This window comes from Strigops habroptila, chromosome 9 (genome assembly GCF_004027225.2).
Source record: "Strigops habroptila isolate Jane chromosome 9, bStrHab1.2.pri, whole genome shotgun sequence".
NCBI lineage: Eukaryota > Metazoa > Chordata > Aves > Psittaciformes > Psittacidae > Strigops > Strigops habroptila.
The window spans coordinates 5,378,105-5,399,842 of NC_044285.2; the positions used below are offsets into that span (position 1 = coordinate 5,378,105).

The 21,738-nt window shown below is 40.4% G+C and overlaps 1 long non-coding RNA gene across 2 annotated transcripts in view; it reads left to right on the forward strand.

The window, feature by feature from the left end:
- LOC115613190 overlaps positions 1-21,738 on the forward strand; it is a 141,794-nt gene that overhangs the window by 77,491 nt on the left and 42,565 nt on the right. The window contains exons 4-5 of one of the 2 annotated variants that reach the window (XR_003993301.1): positions 9,605-9,710; positions 16,752-16,834. This is a non-coding gene — a long non-coding RNA (uncharacterized LOC115613190). Of the gene's footprint in view, positions 1-9,604; positions 9,711-16,751; positions 16,835-21,738 lie in introns of those variants that run through there. The other variant, XR_003993299.1, reaches the window with a different exon arrangement.

Below are 21,738 nucleotides of genomic sequence, written 5' to 3' on the forward strand. Positions count from 1 at the left end.
AGCACGTGGTTCAAACCTATTGAGTGCAGCTTTTTGCATCCTCAGATTAATTTTTCTGTGGCTCTTTCTTCTCTCTGTTGTTGGTTTGGCAAACCAGAGAGACATTTGCAGAATATTTTGATGTTGAGAAACCTGATTTTTTTTTTTTTTTTGCTATTACTCTTCAATAGCTTTGTTATTTCTGATGAAGAAATTTTGAGTGTGATGTGCCTCATCAGCTTAAGATCCTTCACCTTAGTTTTACCTGTTTTCCTTCTGAAAGGCATTTATTTATTCAGATGTCTTAGGAAGCCAAACATCCAGAAATAAAGAAATAGTTCTCAGTTGATGGTAATGTTAATAAATAAAACCCAATTTGCATTATATATATTTATTTGGTACTCATGCTGTTAACAAATATCTGCTGTAACTTTAAAATACTCTGAAATATATGAAGTGTTTTTAAATTTAATGTGGAAGCATATTAAAACAAATGAAAGTCAGTGGTAAATCTGGGACACTATTATTGAAAACCTGATGCAGATACCGATGTTGTTTGCAGAGAGGCCTTTCTGTCTGACTTAGAATAGTTTTGGCTGAATTTTCAATGAAAGAGTTTAAACTGTAGAAACAATAAATTTTTTTGACTTGACAGAAAACATTGTTATATAGACAAATAACTGGCATGCCAGTAAATAAATGGAGCACATTTTCCAAACATCCATAGATGCCTGGGCAAAAGCCATTTTAACAGGAACAGATTTTTTTTTTTTTGTGTGTGTACAGTGGCTCCTGTATAGTGTTCGGAAAATGTACCCATATGTCTACTCACAAATAATGTTCACCTGTAAGGAAATGCGCACCAGGTTTATGGATGCTATTGAGTGTTCCCAGTCCTACCACTGTGAATAATGATGCTTACACGGCCTCAAACATGAAAAATGCTCATCTGAATGCACTGGAATAGCCTGACATAGAGATTGTTGATGTTGTTATTTAAAGAAGTGTTCACAGGTGGAGCTGACAGTGTTATCCCTGCCAGTGGAAGGAAGAGTTTTGGGAACTTAGCAGAAACTCAGTTGTTCATATTAGTTAATATCGGGAGTTTGCTCCTAAGTGTTTGTGGGAGAGCAGCCAGGCCGAAGATTTGGATTCTCCAGGGTGGGCAATTGCTCACTGCTTGTGAGCCAGGTCGGAGGCAAGCTGCAGGGCCTTAGGCAAATAACTTTGCTGCCCGTTGTCTCTTTTACCCCATTTGTAATAGCTAACTAGGTATAATTATGTATCTGTCGCTCTAGAAGATAAATCAGTTCATATTTGCAAAGCAGGTGAAGGGGAGGGGGGGAAAAAGGCAAGTTACCTCTGGTCTTTTCATTCCTCTTTTTACTAACTGCCCCTTGAAATTGTTTTCCTCTGCTAGGAGAAGAATAAGAAATGCAAGCTGGTGTTTCTTTCTGACACACAATGTTGTTCTGAGCATTAAACCACCATTGACCTTTTTAGCAAGGTTGACCAAGGTAAACCAGAGTGATACAAGAGACAGTGGGACAGTTGTGCACCAGCTACAACAGGTAGCAATTTGGCTTGCTGTGCCTGCATCCAAATTTTGTCTGTGGATTCAAGCCCTGAATCACATGTTGCTAGGCGGATACTATTTTCAAACATTTAAGGAAAGCTTTTGAGTGTAATATGCACTTCTCTCCTTCAACATTTAAAGGCTGCAGCAGTGGGAGAGGCATGCGGCATATCTGTAAAAGCCTGAAAGCTGATGAAATCTCAGTTAGATCTGTTATCTCCCAATGCTTTAAAGGTCTTCAGCTGGGAGATTAAAGAACAAGGTTACTGTGACAATTTGTTTACACGCAGGGAGAGATTAAGATCTCGTTGAAAAGGAATAAAAATAACATCATCTTGAGCTGTCACAGCATGAAACCCATTGTAATCAACACTGGTCTGATTTCAGGGATAATTTAAGACCAATTTATTATCTTAATTAAAAAAAAGACGGGAGAATTCAGTGTTTCAGATGCCAGTTTGACTGCTAAACCACTATGCCTCTGGAGGATCTATGTTTTACACAGTTAGAAACTTTAAAGGTGTTCTGAATGTGAGGCCAAAACCAGATGATACAAATGTTTGAGTCTGTCTTAATAAGCATTGGATTAATTATTCAGTTAACTACAGAAAACCAACCCCAACATTCCCAAGCACACTAAAAAAGCATTGCTTCTTAAAGTCTACTTTGACCCTATATGGCAAGCAGTAGAAATGAAACAAATACATATGCAGGACACCCTTTAATTATGTTTCATGCATATATTTTAGGTGTTTAGTTACAGTAATAAGATCATGTGGCATTTTCCTCATAACTACTTGTCTTGAAATTTAAAATCCCTGAGTTGCTGGTATCTAAATAAACGCACAAGCAGTTCAGAGTTCACAGAAGGTCTTGCTGTGTTTCACAGGCATTTGATATCAACCACTACTCAAAAAGGAGGCTATTTCTATGTTCTAATTCATGTAAAGTAGAAAACCCCATTGCTCTTCAAATAAAACAGAGAGGGAAAAAGAAAGCTAAGCGGATTTGCCTGGCCTGTTTTTGCGGTGCTTTTGCACTTGTTTTTAGCAAACATTCAAATGGTTTTTTCTATCTTGCAAAAAGCAATTTTAAACTTGTTTTTCATGATCATTCACCCTTGGAAGCTGATGATACAAGTTGCTATATGCTCATCCAGCTGGTGGAAGGAGATCAGGTGGCTCATACGACAGAGCTCCTGGCACAAATAACAAATTTTAAAAGCAACTAGGGGAAGACAGGAAATTCACCACAAGTGTCTCTTTTAAACAGAATTTGAATCGAATCTGGCAAACTGGAACAGTGTTTTCAGACATCTCCCTAAGAGAAAAAGATGGGATGGGTTAAATGAATTACTCACCGCAATTTTCCCAGCTCTTGTGTCTTCCCAGGTCTAACCCACTGGACCACCACCGGAGAGTTTGTGAACCGTTCCATGCTGCTGAAACAGACTTGGACATGGATTAAATGGAAAGCTGAATCCATGAGACCACAGCTGGGAAAAGGGGCTGGCCAGTGATTTCTAATCTAGACACAAAATGAGAAAGACCCCAGGTGGTTTTGGGTGGGAATATGCTGGATCCCAGTGCACCAAAGCAGGTAGACTAGTCCATCTTATTCCAAAGATAAGGACTTTATAGCATCCTCAAGCAAACTCCAGTGTTTCACTGCCCTTAGCTTTAAGAAATTTTACCTGGGGAATGATTCAGATGCTTAAACATGGGTCTCTATTGTCTTTTAAAATCTCATATTGTATCTTGCCAAGTCTACAGCCTCATCACAAGGATACGAGCCTCCCACAGGTCCCTTATCATATTTGCCAACCTGCCTTAGATATCCTTGGGTCCCTACGTTGACGCTAAACATTTATATATAGGCACCCGAGTTTTTTCCCCAAACCTGAATCCTTCTTGTAAACTCTTTTGTATGGCTCTGGAGGGTAGATTATTTCCTTCTTTCATCTTTTAATTTTCTGAAGACCCTCAGTTAAAACAATTGTGTTCATTCAGTCTTTTTCACAGGCTAAATTTCCTGGAGTTCTGATCTTTCTGCTCTCCCTCTGAACCTGGCCCCAGGCAGCACTACATGGTCTGGGGGTCATTCAGGAGTCTGGCAGACAACACTCCTGCTTATACATGCTTATATCATGTTTGCTTTGTCCGCGATATCATAACAGTATTTCTCCCTCTTTAACTTGAGTTCTGCTCATCTCTTCATGTCCTTTAATGAAGAATAGCCACCTTTTAGGCTCACTCTGTCTTGCTGTACCTTATTCCTACTCAGTCTTGGACTCTGAAGTTGCCCATAGGGACAGATATCCTATTATTTTTTTGTTCCCCAGATAATTTTTTTCCTATTTATCAAGTCTCTTTGAATTTCTCTCCTCCTTTTCAGTGAGCTGGTTGCCCTCCCCAGCTTGGGGTGCTCTGAACATTTAATACACATATTCCTTATTTCACTGGCTTTAACGAACGTGGTCTGAGTACAGAGCCCAAAGGAGCCTGCTCAGTATCGCTTTCCATTTTGACCCTTGATATTGTCTCTGCAATGGTTCAGATATGCTTTTCTACGTGCTCCTTTTATTCGCTTGTCCCACTCAGAGAATAATTTTCCTGGAGATTTGGGGAGTGGTGTAAAGGCACAGATTTCAAAGCAGTATGTCACTTTACCCCAGCAGAGGATCTGACTGCTTATTTCCTCTCTCCTGTTGAATTCCTTTGTCCTGTTGCCCTGTGTATAAAGGCAATATGAATAACCCCGAGCCATGTGGAGGGGGAGGTTACTGTGACTCACACTACCAACCTTTTTTGTTCCCCCTTTGGTGCTGTATTGCCTAGTGCATGTCCTCACTCCTGGCTCTCACCACAAAAGGCAGCAACAATCAAGCAAACCTCCGAATGAGTAATCTGCTCACAAAGAGCCCTTTGAGCTCACAAAGCAGTTGCAGGGAGGAAACGTCCCACTGGGGAACCAGGTGGACAGCAAACATTCGCTTTCCATTACAAATGAGTTCAAGGGAAATGGAGTCACCCCAGCATGGGATGCCAAATCCGTATCCAAAGCTACTTCCCACCATCCAAGCCAAACATACTCCCCTTTCTCTCCCACCCCATCTCCCCTCCTTGTTTACAAACACGTTTACAAGTACTTGATAGGTGACCTTATTTACTTAGTAACCTGTGGATTCATTTATCTTGAAATTAGCAGGTAATGAACTGGAAACCCTCAACAACCCTCCCACTAATTAACATGATAATAAGATTGTTTTGCTACAGAGGTACAATTAGCATGTATGAGCTAGAGGAGGAGAAAGATCAATAAAATGTCTGAAGGGTACTAGGAACCAGTCTCAAGAAGAGAACAAAAGAAAAGAGCTTTATGGGGTTACAACAGCAGCAACAACTTACAGGCCTAGTGCTTTAAAGATATCCAGTGCAGTGGTCCTCTTTCCATTAGGTTACCTGCAAGTAGGCTGGGAGGAGCTACCTGTATCATATACTACTTCTTGCTGTTCAGAGTTGATTAAGCATGTGTAAAGAGTATTCTAGGCAATATGATAAAAAATGTGGAGGGGAAAAAAGAAAGGTTGGGAAAAAACCGAAATATATTTACGGCATCTGTCTGTAAATACAATGTGTGTTGCTGAAAGGGAATGATGTAGAGTCATTTACTGTCCATAATCAAGCAAGACTTCAGCGTGTATGCTGAAAACCCCCTCTTTGCTTTAAGGAGATTACTTGGGTAAGTAATGTTTAAATATAAATCTTTGCAGGATCATGCTTGCACATGGGGAACTGAATGGGAAATAGCAAGAAAAAAATGCACAGTTTTAATAACCTCTCTTTCCTAAGTCAGATCAGTTTGGCTGAAGGGAGTTAGGGAGAACTCCCATGTAAGGGTGATGTGTAGCTGGAGAGAGCTGACTTTGCCATCCACGTCTGTCTGTATCCTAAAAATCCCTGCTTAGGTGAAAGAAAGTTGCACCAAAGCAGGGGTATTCCTTTCCAGAGCAAGCAATATGAAACAAATGGCAGGATTTTTCATTTTTAAGCTCATAGTTGCCTGCAGGCTAATATGTTTCCATCTACATGGACTTGATGTAACACATCCGTGACTGTGTTGGGGGCAAAGGAGAGATACACAACTGAGATACATGACATGGACGGGCGCAAACGTGGCATGGGAATTAGTGGGCTGATGGAGAAAAAAAGGTATGGGTCTATGTCCTTGTTAGTCCCTCTATATCCTTCTGTGAGTAAAACCACACCTGATTATAGCAAATAAAGTAGGACTCCAGCACTTGGTGCACTGTATGATGTTGAGCTGAAGAGCCAGCAACCTGTACTACTACTGTTTTATGCAGATATTGCTGGATAAATGAAGAAATCTGGCTTTCAGATTGCAGGGACTTCGTTTAAACCTCTTCAGGTCTCAGTGAAGTCGAACAGGATTCTTTATTTATTTTATATGTTCCCACAAGTATTGGCTTCTCTACGCAAAGCAATATTTTGCCCCAGATGACTTGGGAAATGAGATCATTCACAGTTGCTTGACGTAAATGGTGGATGCTGAAGGCTCAAATCTGGCCCCAAGCTCTTTCCCTCACATCTGGCTTAACCCCATGTTTGTCCTCCCCATCTGTACTGACACCTTCTGTCACCTCCAAAACTTTACATTGTGCAGCACACTTCAGCACAGAGACACCGCTGAGGAATTTGGGATAAGTTGTGCGTCTGGAATACAAGTCTTCAGGTAGCGCTGACAACTTCAGAGAATATTTTACCATAAATATGATTTTTTGAACGTGTGTTATTCATCAGTCATTTGAGTTCACAGAATATTGTCTCCTGGTATTCTTTGGAGTGCAAGAGAGGAAGGAAAACTATTAATTACTTTTGATTGACATCTTCCATTTGTGTGTGTGTGTGGGGGGGGGGTGTTGTGCATTTTTATTTAATAGAGCCTCAAGTTTGAATCGGGTAAACCGACACCTTGCAATCTGATCTGACAGCCCTGCTTTGTGTGGGAGTTCGTACGGCTCCAAAATTTCAGCTGTGAGACTTTACTGCATGAGCAGTCGTTTTATTAGAAGTTTTGACACCTCTCCTAGCAGGGATCAGTGCCCGCTGTGTGAACGGGAACACCAAAAAGAGCATTGTGCAATGCAGAGTGGGAAGGGGAATAAAGGAAGTTCTGTAACCAAATAGTTGAAATTAGGTTCAGATAAAGATCTTTGAAGACTTTACCTCGCAGTAATAGTAGTGGGACACTGGGGGCCATCCCACTGTAATTATTGTCGTGGGTTTATATTATGGTTTGAAAATCGCAGATGCCCACTCAGGTTTGTTATGTTTTGTTTCTTTCTGAATCTGCCTACTTTCTGTTACTTATTTTGGGTTTAACTGTTTACGTTTTTTTCTCTTGTAAGAGGGCAGCAGCATCTTTGGTTTGTTCCAGCTTTGCGGCTTGAAATTTGCAACTGGTTTGTTGATGCCAGGCTTTAAAACCTGTATGGGGTACACCAGCTACCTCAGGAGGTCCAAAGCTCGTTGATGCTACAGATCATGCCCACCTCTGCTGCCATTGATGGGACTGAGGAAAGGGGAGAGCTGAAAAGGCACTGTTTAGTGCATGATTTTGTATTTCTGAAACAAAGAGAGCCTGGAAGGGCTTACTAGAAGTGTCCTACCTCCATGTGGGGTGTGTCTGGGTAAAGACAGTTGACCAAGTGAAAATACATTAAGCACAGACTGATTGCTGCAAGCAATGTGAGAAGCAGGGATTTGACTCTAGAGCTGAAGTGCGCAGGGGCTGCACCTCAAAGGGCTGATCCAGTCCTAAGCAAAATGCACAGATAGACACTGCAAACCTGGTCTTCTGCTTTTACTTTGTCCTGTTAGCTAAAAAGGTGAGTTTTTTGTTTGCTTGGACATGATCTTGGGTGGGAAAGCCATGAGAATCAGTTACCTCTGAAATTTCTTGTCTTTCTATCACATCCCTGCCATACCCTTCCCGTTGGCTGGAGGCTTTTTGAACAAATTTTGGACTCAGGAGGTGGTAAAACAAAATGTGATCACTTGTAAAACTAGGCTGAGGGTTTTGTGGGGATAAAGCAGGCTGATTTCCCTCCCCTGCTCCTGCTCACCTGCCCTCAGCTAGGTTGATAAATACCTGCAAAGCACTTGCTAGAAAAGTTCCTAGGAGTTCATTGTAATGAGCAATCCTTCTGGCCTAGATTTGTATCTTCCTTGAGAATAGGTGTAATTTTAGATCTGCTTTGCAAGCTCTTTTTTTTTCCTTTCCCCCCTTTTCTTTCCAATGCTCCTCAGTACAATAGGAATCTTGTCCCATGGTGTGAAGCCCTTGCAGAGCTATAAAATTGTGTCACCTTCCCTGCCTCTCTTATAAGTTACTCTAAGTGACACTATCAAAAAGAAAAACCACAGGATCTCCTGGGATCAAAACAATGTCCTGTTGTTATCTTAACACCACTCCGTTTGGCTTTTTTGGCTTTTACCTTTCATTTCCTACAGCTCTAAGCAAGCAGAGCTTGCCTTGCATTGTGCTTCATTCCATGTACGCATTTTCTCAGAGAAGATGCTTTTATTTCTGAAAAATATGCTGGGTGGCCAGAGGTTTCAGATTTCTTCAGCAGGGATTCGTCTCTTCCAGGAAGGGGGGAGGTTGGAGAGAACAGGTCAGCTAAGAAACTTTCATCTCTGTGCAAGAAGGGAGGACAGACTTAGATGCTCATCGCTTCCTCAGATGAAGATTTAAGCTCAAGTATTAACTAATAAACTCCCTATCCCGTGGGAGTTGAGACGGTGCATGGGGGAGGGAATGGTTTGAACATGTGCGAGTTTCCCACTTTGAGCAGGAGTTTTGCTGGCCTGGAAAATGTAATGTGTTTTTCCTTGCAGATGCTCTGGAGTGTGACTCACAAGCCTTTGCAGCTCAGATGGCTTTGCAGAATGAGCTACCAGCAACCCCTTTGTCCTTTGTGTGATATTATTGAATAAGCTCAAAGTAACTCATACCTTAGAGCAACTACCATTGTAAGTTGCTGCAGTTGGTGTTTTCACACTTGTTTCCCATCTGTTAACAGCAACAGAAGTTATCTGTGCAAGAACAGGTTTATCACTGTGTAAATGCCCTGGTCCAGAATACATCTACGTGTTAGACACCCTTAAGTCTGTTTGCATGTGTGATGTGTCCAGTTGTATTTTCTGTGTTACACATTTCTGCAATGTGATTTTATTTGTAACTCGAAGATCCTGCTATTATATATTATTATAACATGAGGATGAAACTCTTCCTAATGCTACCTTGTGCGCATTGTTTTGACCCAAAAGCCCACAGAGTGCCTGAAAAATGCTAAATGGTTTTACCAGAGACCTTGGAGGTCATTAATTATAGTTATATCCATTCTATACATATGCTAAGTGAGGGTTTCAGTAGTTTGTACTAGAGCATGTGGTGACTTGGTACAGTGCATGGAGTGAAGTAGAGACAAGCATCAAAGTTTTCTGCTAATCTACGAAATCTCCCTACAAACAGCGTAATGTCAGCCTTTCAGCTCGTGCACTTGGGGACTGGGCATAGAGAGAAGCACCAGTTTTCTTGGGAGGAATCTGTGATTACACAGCCAACAGCCTTTCAGCAACCTGGAGCTGTATTATCCTATTGCACAGACCTGCCCAGAACTGAAAACAGGAATTCCCACCCTGCAGTATATGTCCAGCACTGCTCTTATTGAGAGGTATACACTGAGCTATGTCCAGGAGCAGCCGCAAACTTATGTGCAAAAGAAGGTCTTTGAAATGAGAATGATGAAGCAGGCCCAGCATTATTTGCACTTTGGGTGTTGGGTCATGGTTTTTAGTCCTTCTGGAAGAAGAAGAGCTGTAGAAGTGCAGCATCCCCAATGTTACCTTGCATGTTGTCCAGCCACCCTGGGAATTGATGCCAGAAAAGGTATGAATCTGAAGAAGTAGTGTGTTGTAGGCAATCTCTTCTTGTTAAAGACAGTTTTATCCTCTAAATTTGCAGTGGTCACTTTCAGCACTGGAAGATGTTGCAGTTAATGTGCAGTTCCTGGCTCTTGGCTGATAGACTCCTGTATGAAACCAGCCTTTCCAGCAGCCAAGGCAGAAAGGTGAGCACAATCTGGCCCCTTGTTTCTACACAAAGACTTCTTGTGATATGCATCTCTACCATTTTCCCTTTTACCTTTGTGTGACATTCCTGAATGTTTTGAGGTTGGTTTTTTTTTTGTTTATTTTAATTAAACATGACTAAACAATGATTCTCTGGGTGGGAATCATTCTTCCTAATAACCACAGTGTGCATACTAACTATACTAAAAATAAATCTTGTATCTGACTAGTTAAAAATTGCAGTGATTTGTTGATGCTTTTTACCTGTCACTAGTAAGATATAAATATAAATAAGTAGAATTACATTTAAAATATCCATCACTTCACATATGGAGAGTGGCAATGAGTGGGCTGTAATAATAAAATATACTTTATAAGTGTCATAATCATTCAGACACCAGGAACTCATAAGCCACAGATCTGACATTCAGATGATGAATTGTGATTTTGTTTTAAAAGCCAGACATGTCAACTCCGTGTGCATGTTGGGAATTGTAGTTCAAGTGACCTCTGCTAAAACACTGACCTTAACAATGACTTTGTTTTACATTTCCCAGAAACTTTTAAAGTAGGTGTGATACTTTCCAAATGCAGTTGTTGCACTAATATTAATATAAAGTAATTTAAAATATTTTTGACACCTTTGTTGTGGTCATATATTATATGACACAGAAAATGAGATTCAGTGAATGGCTTAAAATTAATTCTATTTTGGGGTTTTGGTAACATCATAAACCCCTTGAGATTCACCTGTGTGATGTATAATATCACCGAATAAGATGATATTCTTCTAAAACTCTACAGTTCATCCATTCTTGCATGCAATAAATAAATACATTAAATATATATACAGATGAGTGTTTGTATTGGTACATATGAAAGTGGATTAGATAACACTCAAGGGAGACTCCATAGACTGTAGGGATCTTAAATCTGATGAAGGAAGGTTGATTCAGTGGACTTCAGAGACCTGGATTCTGTCCCCCTCTCTGCTGCAAGTTCCTCCTATCTGACCTTGGACACGCCATTTACACCCAAATATTAAAGTATTTAGGCTTCTGATTCCTGTTGAGATGCCTGATTCATGCTGATTTTATTGGGAATGTAAGATCTGAAAAAGAACTGAGCACTAACATTGCTTGAAAGATCAGGGCTATTTCTCTGGGCTTCAATTCCTTGCTTTTAAGATGGTGACACTACTAATTCACAGGGACTTTGCTTGGGTGACAGCATAAAGGATCATAAGGCAGCATGGTCCTGCAAGCTGTACAGATGTGTGAAGTCCTGTCTCTGATTCCCTATGAGTAGCTGCATGCACTATATAGATATAATTATAGTCATATCAAATGAAAACACAATTAAGATCCAGAATTGGAGCTGATTGGCATAACAAAGCTGAGATTTACTGCTTCCTTCACCAGACCAGTGCAGGTTCTAACACAAATCATGCCTCTTAGCCTTCAATTTGATAAACTTTCAGCTATTTTGACATGTAGAGCCAACTGCAGCCCACTCCATCCTGACAAAAAGAGCCTAACAAATGGATTTTCAGTCACCCACTGAACAGAGCTAGATGACAGATCTACATGAAATCCTTTTTGGAAGGAAGGCAGCCTTTTAACTTGATTGATGAAATTATATCTAAATCTGGTAGATTTGGGACTTCAAAGGCATTTTTGCCTACTTAGGGCATCCCAGATGAAGGGAGTATGCTATTTGTACCAAACTCCCATGCTCAAGTGGTTTGCAAATTGACCCCTTTGTAATAGGTTAAAGGTTCCACGCTAGATAACGGTGGTTCATTTTGATTAATTATGTCAGGGAATTAATGTATGATTACTAACTTTTAGCAGACCCTGCTCTTTCTGACCTCGAGCTGCTTGTTTGTGTGGCTGGTTGTAATTTTCGACCAATGGGTTACGAGAGGTCACTGTGTGGTCAGCATATTTTAAACAAAGAAAAGGGAGGTGGGGAAGGGGGAGCAGAGAAACGGCAATCTCAGATCAGAGTGGGTGGACTGCAGTTTACTGGCCTGACAGGGGAGATTTGTTAAGTGTTGTAACAGTAGATTTTTATACATTTACCCTTTCCAATAAAATATTCTTCTGAAGAGCTAAAAGAGTGGCCTGGAAAGATGTTGGGAGGATAATTTAACAGTTGAATGTTAAGCCCATAATTGCACTTCATACTGGTTTCAATAGTAGAGAACCTTGTTAAAAAATAAATTGGGCAGTGTTCTGTTTAGTACTTGGATTGGTTGAAAGCAAGGCTGGAAGCTTCTTGTTAAGCCAATGCCTGAAAACTCTGCTTACAGATTTGCTGACCAATCACTGAAGAGTTAGCAAAGGTTGATAAAACAAGCTTTTGTGGGGATTTAGCTCCATTTCATATTTTAAACTCTTGGATGAGTATGTGAAGCCATCTGAGAGTTTCTAAAGACTGGAAAGGAAATATGTGAGACCACATCCTGTAAGAAAACCTGCATGCTGAATCAACTGTTTTCACTGTGTTTAATATCATATTCAATAGAATTGCTCATGCTGAAAGTGAAGACTATGCCTAGGTCTTTACAGGACATTAGCTATACTATGAATATCATGGTAGACTACTTTGTAGATGAAGGGACTAAGAACCAGGAGCTTTAAATTCTTCTAGTCCTTGCACAAACTTATGGTGTGATTCTGGCAGGGATCTTGAGGCAGAGGAATCTAAGCACGTACTTTTAAAGCAACTAAAGTAGAAATAGAGCTTTAAAGATGCTACATGCTAAGAACCATTGGAACCAGTGATATTTATCACTTCTGAAGATTAGGTAATACTTATTGTTAGGCCTAAATATACATATAGTTAAGTAACCAACAGCAAATGTGAAAACCAAATTGCTGTTATCTTACCTGGGCCTCACTCTTATGTTAAAAATGGGTCTAAAATGTCTACCTTGTTTGTAGGAACACCAAGAGGCTTAGTTCAATAATGTTTGCTCTGTGCTTTATGGTCCTTAGATGAAAGGCGCTAACGATGCTTAAAGAATGATTATTATTGTAATACTTGTTGTAAGAACAATAGGCACATTTGTTTTATTTTCCACCAAACCCCTTCAAACACCAGCGTGTCCAATTAAGCTGTAGTCAGAATAAGGGCTACCGCTTTGTTGAAACTTCCAGTTTGTTTTGGAAACCCCTATTTTAATCTACTCTTGGTTGTACCTTTTTGCCCACATGGGGATCTCTACTCGGCTTTGGTTCCCCTTAATTTTGTTGTTCCTTGCAAAAATGTGCTTTCACCAAACTATCTTTTGCATTTTAAGCGAGAACATTATAAAAAAGTTTTGGAAGAGGAGAAAAGGGGTGCTATCTGGATAAAAATGTGTGGTGTTAGTTGGGCCACAAAAGGACACTTCGAGCTAAAAAGGTGTGAAATTCACAGAGAGAGAGGAAGAATTTGAAGTAAGAAAGAGATGGGAAAGATAAGGACAATGACTGACAAGAAGACTATGTATGGACACAGATAGCAGTGGTGCCAAAGAAACAGAAGCTGAAGAAAAGTATTTGGAGGTGTGTCTGTATACACACATACAAACATACAAACCAGCATACATGTCTGTTTTGGTCTGCTAAAATTGCCTGATTCTTTGAAAAGCCACCTCATAGAAAAGGAAGACAAGCAATAAGATTTAAGATTTGTTTTGATGGCACCGGGAAAAGCAAATCTCAGACAAATATCAGCAGGCTGAGCTCTTCTAATCAGTTGGCCCACAGATGCTGACTGCTGCTTGCCCTGCAGCTTTTACAGGCCAACCCACACTGAGTGTAATTCAAACTAGAGTCTTTTGCCACTTAGTAAAGAAAAAACTTGTGTCAGGCTGACAATTTCTTAAGCCAGTGTCCCAATCACAGAGGGAGCTACGAACTGATACTTCAGGCAGAAGTAACCAACACTGCATCCTAACCCTGCTCTGTGAGTGACAACCAGGAATTCAGTTTCCTACTCCCTGCTTTGACTATTAGGCACAATTGCCTCTTGAGCTCTTCATTTAATGGAAAGTCTCACAGCTGCTGTCAGAACATGAATGTCACTATTATTTACTTATTTAGTCATTTTACAGTAGTGTTAGGGATCTCAGGCAGGTCGTTGTACACACATTTAATAAATGGCAATCCTGCCTCAAATGATTTACAATCAAAGCTGTTGATTCAGGAAAGTACTTGCACATACATGCTTTTCAAGTAATCACAAAAGCACATGCTAACTTGCTGTCATACATCAGATGAAAACATCCTTCAATGCTAACTGTCCAGAATTATGTTCTAAGATGAAGGTATAGCAAGCTGTGGGAAAATAAAGAGTTTGAAGGAAGTAAGGATTTCAGGATGTGATAGCAGTGTTGGAACATTTTCAGCTGGGATTTATAAGAAAATGAGATTTATGCAATCGTGTTGTCTGTCTGTCTATCTGCCTCTAACAACTCTTAAACTTGGATGATATTAACCATGCTTGGCAGAAGGGTAGGCAGTGCTGGACTAAATGTGGGTCTGTGGGTGCAAGCACAAAATCCTCAGTTTATACAGTCCCTGAAGTGCATCTAATGCTTGAGTTTGCATGGCACCCAGGTGGCTGGAATTGCTCACCATGGAGACAGGCACCACCATGCTTTTAGCTACATGAGAACCTAAACTGCAGAAAGGTCAACATATCAGGTTTTAGAAGTTCCGCTTCCCAGGGAACCATTGGCTTATTTGTTGTTGAGCATAGGGGGATGAATTTCTGAGCCTTTTGAAGGTGAAGGGAGTTTGGTGTTGCTTCCTATGGAGCTAAGATCGTACCCTGTTACACAGACTGTAGGGACAGAAAATATTTGTTTCCTTTGTTTATAGGGAAAAACAAAGCAGACTAGGAACAACAGTCTTTGGGGCTGGTAAAGAATGTGCCAGGCATTGGTTGCTTTTTACATGTTTGTACATCAGAGACTTGCATTTTCCTGCTCTTGTGTGTGCCCAGATTTTGGTGCTTGCACATGCTCCGATTAAAGAACAACTCTGAACAATGCTCTTTAATTTAACAATCTTAATAAGCACAGGGGGGGAAGTGTCTTTACTGTATAGACACAAACAATGCTACATGCTTCAACATGAAACATAATTAGGGTATGCAGTTAAATAAAGGGGTGAGGGGAAAGGGGACATTTAAAAATGAGAACAGAGGTGACTTCCAACAAAACTTCAAAACCAGCTTGGCTAACAATGAACATAGACCCATTCTTTTTAATCATCAACAAAATCCATCACACATGTTCTTTCAAGTAAAGTTTATTAGAAAGAAATTGCTACTAGAGAACCACATGTGAGCTCTGACTTGGCAAGGTCAGGCCAGGGCAATAAACCCTTGAACTTTACAAATATGCAAAGCTGACATAAATAACAAATTAAACCCAGCCAGGTGTAGAGCTGCAGTGAGCTGTTTGCCAGAAAGATTCAAACTCTGGCCAGCGTGACCTCTGTTTGATTGTGGTGAAAGTGGGTGCTTATCTCCTCGGCTTCTTGTCTGTCAGAGTTCATACCTGTGGGCTCAGGTCACCTTCATCTCATTAGCTTAGAAAAATTATATCACTTTATTAGATGTATTTGTTCAGCTTCTGAGTGTCCTCAGGCATTTGGATGCTTTGCTGGGTGAGTGCTGGTTTTGTCAGAACTGGAGACTGGGTGGTTTGGGTCTTCTTTGAGGGATTAGTCTGGGATCAAGAGAGTGTGGAGGGGCAGGATTTGGTGAGACAGGATGGGAAAGAGAGGACTGGGGTCTTTGACCATTGTACAGGGTGATATATACCCGAGACTGCTGAAGTCGGGAAAGCAGTGAACATAGATCGACCACAAGCTGGTCCTGTGAGCCCTTTGAGAACTGCTGCTTGAGTAGCTCACAGATTTGCACAAGACCCGAGTGCTATTTTGGATCAAGCTCTAAGAGTTGCCTTAGAAAAAGGAGCTAATACTTGCACAGGTTTTAACCATATCTGTTGCAAATTCCCTGGGCAATCAGGACTTCATTAGAGGTGTAATTCTCACTGCAATCAATCACTGTATCATTCTGAGCATCACTGCTAGATTTCCAGAGGCATTCGGCAGCAGATACACCATCTCAGTGGGGTTTTCAAATGTCTCTTAAGTGCATTAGGCACCTAAATTCCACTGAATGCTCAAGGGGTTTTTAAAATCCCACTACGTGTCTCTCGACATCTTGCCCTTAAACAAGTGCTTAATTTTAAGTGCAGGTAGTTTCATTGATGTGTATAGCACTACTTGTGTGGTTAAAGTTAAACATGTGCTTAAATGTGCAGTTAAACCATGGCTGGAATGGGTGGAGGAGGAATTTGATGCAAATATACAGTGCTTTAAATACATATGTTTTACTGGAGCACCTTGATTTTTGGATACTGGTTTGAGGCAGAAGCAGTACAAAAGAAGTGTCTCTTAGACTTGAGAATTGAAGAAATTTGCTCAAAAAGAGAATAATATGACGCACTGGGACATGAGGTTCTGCAGAATCCCTTTACAAGTGTAACCAGACTTTACAGTATCTTTGCCATAATTGTTTTGGTTTTTTCTTTTAAATGCAAAGCTAGACCTCTTACAAAAACACTTACCGTGAGAAGCAATGCTCTGTAGTGACTATTGAGTTGCCGTGTCATCTTGAGCAACACATTTCAGCTTTCTATGCTTCTATTTTCCCTCCCACTGTCTTTACTATTTTTATTATAGGAACTCTGGGGCAGGGACAGTCTCTGTGTTTGCATAGCTCTCTCTGTAATGGTGTTGTCTCTCTGCTGGGACCACTCAGTGCTGTCATTAGTAAAAATCTAGTGACTTTCTTGCACAATGAAAACAACAATAGGAATAAGCAACCAGGGGAAAAAAAACCCTCTTTCTTAGTTAGTTCAGGTTTTAGTTTTGTCTCTGAGTCACAGGTTAGGTCTCTTCAACACATGAGGTTTATATAGACTTGTTGAAGAGATCTGTCCTGATAAATGGGTCGGATGCTTTTTATAGAGTTCTCCACTGGGTCTACTCCATCATAACGAAGCTTCAACACAGGCGTCTACAGAGCTCCAAGAGAGAAATCCAGAAAGGAGAAAGTGAAGGGAGATTGGGTGAGTTTATGCTATGTGTTAAGTGGAAGAGCTGCAAAGAGGTTGGGAGACTTGTCATGACATGCAATTAAAGGCTCCTCTGGGAGTGTCTGTGTAAACTCTACATATAGCAGAAAGAAAACAGACAGCTGACAGTTGCACTGTGAAGTCTTAGAAGAATATACAGCATTCACTGCTGGCACTCAAAGTCAATTTTGCTGAGTTCTGTGAAGTCTAAACACTTTCACTTAGAGTTAAGGACAATTCCTGTCAAAGAAGAACTTAAATTTCTGTTCTAGTTATTATAACATATCTTCCAGGAACCTCTCTTGAACTGAACCTGACACACACTTTGTTTTAGTTATGTTTCCATTTGATGAAGGCCCTTGTAGTGCTTTTTTGCCTTTGCTATTGATTGTGACTGGAGCACGTGACAGGTATCCCATCTGCCCTGTTCCTATTCAGAGAACATCCTGTGATTCTTGGGTCAGGATTTTGTTGCGTATCTCAGATTTTCTACTAGGGGTATCTGTGCATGTGTGACACATCCAGAAGTGAAAATGGGGAGATACAGGGAAAGGACAAGTTCTGGAGGACTTTGAGCACAAGGGAGCAAATAAATCTTGCCTGGAAGGTCCTAGTTCTTCAGTACCTTGAGAACTGTGTTGATGGTTGAGGCTACTGGTTGGGAGAGGAAGGATGAGAAGAAACCTGTGATGTACCAACTCCTTCAGTCCCCCTTTCCTCATAGTGTTGAGAAGTCTGAATGAAGGTCTGAGATGGTTTGAGGTCGAGTGACTACTTGACATGTTTAATTAGAAGGAAATCTCTGCAGGTCTGCAAGGGAACTTGTGGTCAAAATGAAAAATAACTTGGCATAGTCAGTGGGGACAGAGGTCCAAACCTCTATCAATCTTACTCACAGTGAGAGCTTTAATCTATGTTTCTCTTGGTGACCTGGGTGAGATCCTCAAGCAAGAGGATGCTGGCTGTTTTGGTCAAAGCCCACATTAACCATGATGTTTCAATGGGTCAGTATTGCAAGGTGGCTTCTATTTACTCCATGAAGATCTCCTATCTGTGTCAGGTAGTCTGTTGTTTCTCTTATTCCTGTAGTTATAAGAACAAAAGGGAGGAAGTCGCTGGTCCAAAGAAATAGGCAGAGAAATCACCATTTCTTTGACTACTTTTAGCAGGTCCTTACTAAAAAAGAAGTAAGATGTAAAGAACCTGAGCATCATTCACATCATCGGAGATGTTATAACAAAATATTCTGGCTATTTAATTTTGGGACTGGATGATTTTACTGTACAAAGACCTTAGAAGTCTTGAGAAGAAACTCAAGTAGATTTTTATTTCTTTCTAGATATAGGGGAATGGCAGATGAGAAGCAAACAACTTGGAATCCATCAGAGAATTTGGAGTGCAAATTTAATTTATACAGGAAGACTGTGGTGTTGGGAAATACAGAAAACTCTAAGTTTTGATGGTTGGACCAGGCTCAGAGCCTAAAGGCATATATCGCTGAAGAGTATTAAATATTTAAAAGAAGGTTTATTTAGAGTCCTCAAAACTGACAGGATCTTAAATACAAGATCATATGGCAAGAAAGCTCAACATCATTCTTGTCAGGGTGAATTAACTGTGGTGTATAGCCCTGTATAAATAAGCAGCAATGGAAATTCCCAGCTTCATTTAAAGTCCCCAAACATAAAATCATCTCCACTCAGAAGACAAAAGAATAAGGCCAGGGTAGAAAGAAAGAATCAAGCCCTCTGAGCAATTTTATCAACACATATTTCTCAGGTAACTCCTCAATTATTTTAGCAGCAGAATACAGAAGAATTGTATTTCAAGGGTCCATTGTTTATTGCCAAGTACAACTGGCATGGGTTGAAATGAATGACATTTATAATGCATTTCATGGTACAATTTCTCAGTTAAATCTTTCCCTTCTAGGTGTTTCTTTGAGCTTTTGGGGAAGTGCTACTCCTCAGGGGAGGAAGTTGCTATTATCATTGTAAGGAGATTCAGCCAGGCTGTACCTGAGAGACTCATTGAGAGTATTCATCTGTATCTTTTTCAATCCTTTTCACTATTGCATTCCCTCCTGCCTCAAAAAATGGCTCCTCTTGTTTAGACTGCTGAAATCTGTGGCAATACAGAAAATAGTTTGGCCCAGTAAGTTATGATGAATGGCATGTTGGTCATGCTAGTGTAAAGGACATAGGACTCCCCTATAGAAATGGTAGACTCTGAAAGGAGACTTTGCCAAGAGCTGCAGTGGTGTACACGTTGTGTTATGGCAATGTGGACCCGCTCTTATCTTGTTTATGCATCATAACATGTCTTGAGAGTGTTTGCCATGCCAAAAATTCTCCTTCCTAAGCTATAGCAGAGAGCTGCCAAAGTGGTATTTGTACTGCCGTGAAAAAGCCTTTCTCCAGAAGGTCAGTGGGAGAGTGTAATCAGTTTAGAACTGTATGTTGTAACTTACTTGAATGAAAGATTTTTTTTCTAAATGTGACATTAAGATGAAATATTTAAGATAAACCAGAAGATTTGACTGGAAATTCACAATGTCCCTTTGAAACAGTCCAAGCTGATTTAGTGATCTTCCATTTTCAATTTATGAGCTGAGACCAGAGTATACCACTGGAGGATGAGAATAGAGTAGTCATATTAGAGCCAGCTCATATATCCTACAGACAGACTTTGGAAGAATTAGAAAGTATAATAAAGTGCTTGTCCCTTTAAGACACTGCTTGGCTCCTTGCCAATTTAGATCCTGGAGCATTAGATATTTTAAAAGCCCTTAAAACTGTCTCTTTTTTTTTTTTTTCTCTTTTCTTTTTCCTTTTTTCTTTTCCTTCTCTCATTGTCTGAGGTTTCCACCTTTTAACAATGAAGAGACAATGGTAGGAGCATCCTTTGCTTTACCGAGGGATGAATTCGGTTCCCCATCACATTGTTTTAAATATGAGATAACACTTTTGAAGGCAGAACATGTATATGGTATATATAAGAGAGAGAAAACCTATCTTGTTTTAAAAAGCAAATCCTTGGTTTTCCATAGGAGCAGTAATGCTGGGATACACAAAGGCACCCAGGTACTTTTCAAGCGTATAAATACTGCCAGGGCACTGCAGTGACCTTTGGTCACTGATATTTTCAGCTAATGGTCACCGTATGTGGCAAAAAAGCTGACCCTGCAATTACTGTGGGACCTGACTGGAGGCTTGGATGTCTCCTTGGAGGGCAGCCACCTTATCAGTGAGCTCAGTGGCCCATGGGTCAAATGCACAAGCGCCAATGCAAACTCTACTGCAGTGCCCAGTGTAATATACTCGATGTGGCTGCTTCTCCCACGAAGAGTCAGAGGGCTTTAAAGATATGATCATTCTGGAGGTATTTCTAAGGTGAATTTTGCTCAAAACTAACCCCTCTGCTAAGGGCCTAAATGCCTAGCTTGGGATTTTATTTGAAGATACTGTCCCAGAAACATTTTTTGGAAGGCTCTGTTTTGGCTGAGCTCTGCAATGTGGTTTGATGCAAGATAGAAGGAATTTCGGGAAAATGGAAAGGTGGTCTGGGGTAAGAACAAACAAAAAGAAAAATAATAGGCCATCAACCTGGGGTCATTTCCTGAACAATACAGAGTAGAAGGACCCAGGGATCTTTTTGTGTCATAGCAGATGAATAGAAACTTGAGATTCACTCTATTTGCTGTTCTTCAGATCTAACTTTTCTTCTGGTTGGGACTCAGGCAGAGATCCCTTCCAATTTTAGGCAGCAATTTCTTCGCATGTAGTGGGGAAATAAACCCGACTGAAAGACCTCTTTAAGGGAGAATACAAAGTTCCTTTCCTCTCTTCCTGAAGATTATAAGATAATGCATCTGGAACAACATTAGCTCATCCAGGTCTGTGGTTTTATTTTTGATAATCATATCCCAGCAATCTCTCCCTCCATCTGCCTGAACATATTTTGGGGTAAGGGGTAGATGTCAGCTACCACACATGGCTGTGGTCAGCTATTGTGAGATCTTCTAAACAAGAACAGAAAATTTCCGTCCTCTAAGTTATATCTAAACATTCCTTTTTCTCTTGTGCTGTATTTTCTTTCTGCAGCTGAGAGAGTTATGGTAGTTCAGGCCAAGAGAACATGTTTATTTCTCCTTTGGTAGTGTTTACTCAGCAGACTCCCAAACTTGGGTTCTGGCTGCATTTACTCTCAAATGAGAATTATTTTGATGGCCTCAGCCTTCTTCGATATATTGCTGTGTCTGTTTGTGTCAAGAGCTAGCATTAAGTCATTGTCTGTCTGGATTAAGTGTTAAGGGTACAACGAAGAGTCTGTGGACATCTTGTTAAGAGACAGCTGGCCAAATCAAAGTAGGCTTCTTTCTGAGTCTCGGCAACATCTGCATTCCTAAACAACAAGAGTAATTCTTACAAAACCAAGTGGGTTTTCTGTCAAGTTTAGCCTAGAAGTGAGATAATTATAGGAAAAAAAGCTGAAACTCATCTTAGGAGCTTTTAGGAGCTTATGACACTTTGTTTGGCCTTTTGTGAAGGCTATTAGTCATTTATCCCCTTTCAGCAGCAGAGCACTGGTGTGCAACATCTGTGCTGTGCTTCACCTTCCAGCTTCCTCAGGATCACAGCAGCAGAGATGGAGTAGGTCTTATTCCTTCTAGCATCAGCCTCCTGTCTAGGCTGTTTGACCCACTCTATCTCACAAGGTTTTGCATTTTGTCAATGAGGGCATCGCATTTTTAGTGACTTATGCAAAAGTAATTTTCTTATAATGTTAATTCTATAATGTCAAATCTTTCTAATCTTACAACATTTCTGATTACTGATCATACATCTGATAAACACATCCCTAAAGGACAGTAGATTTAA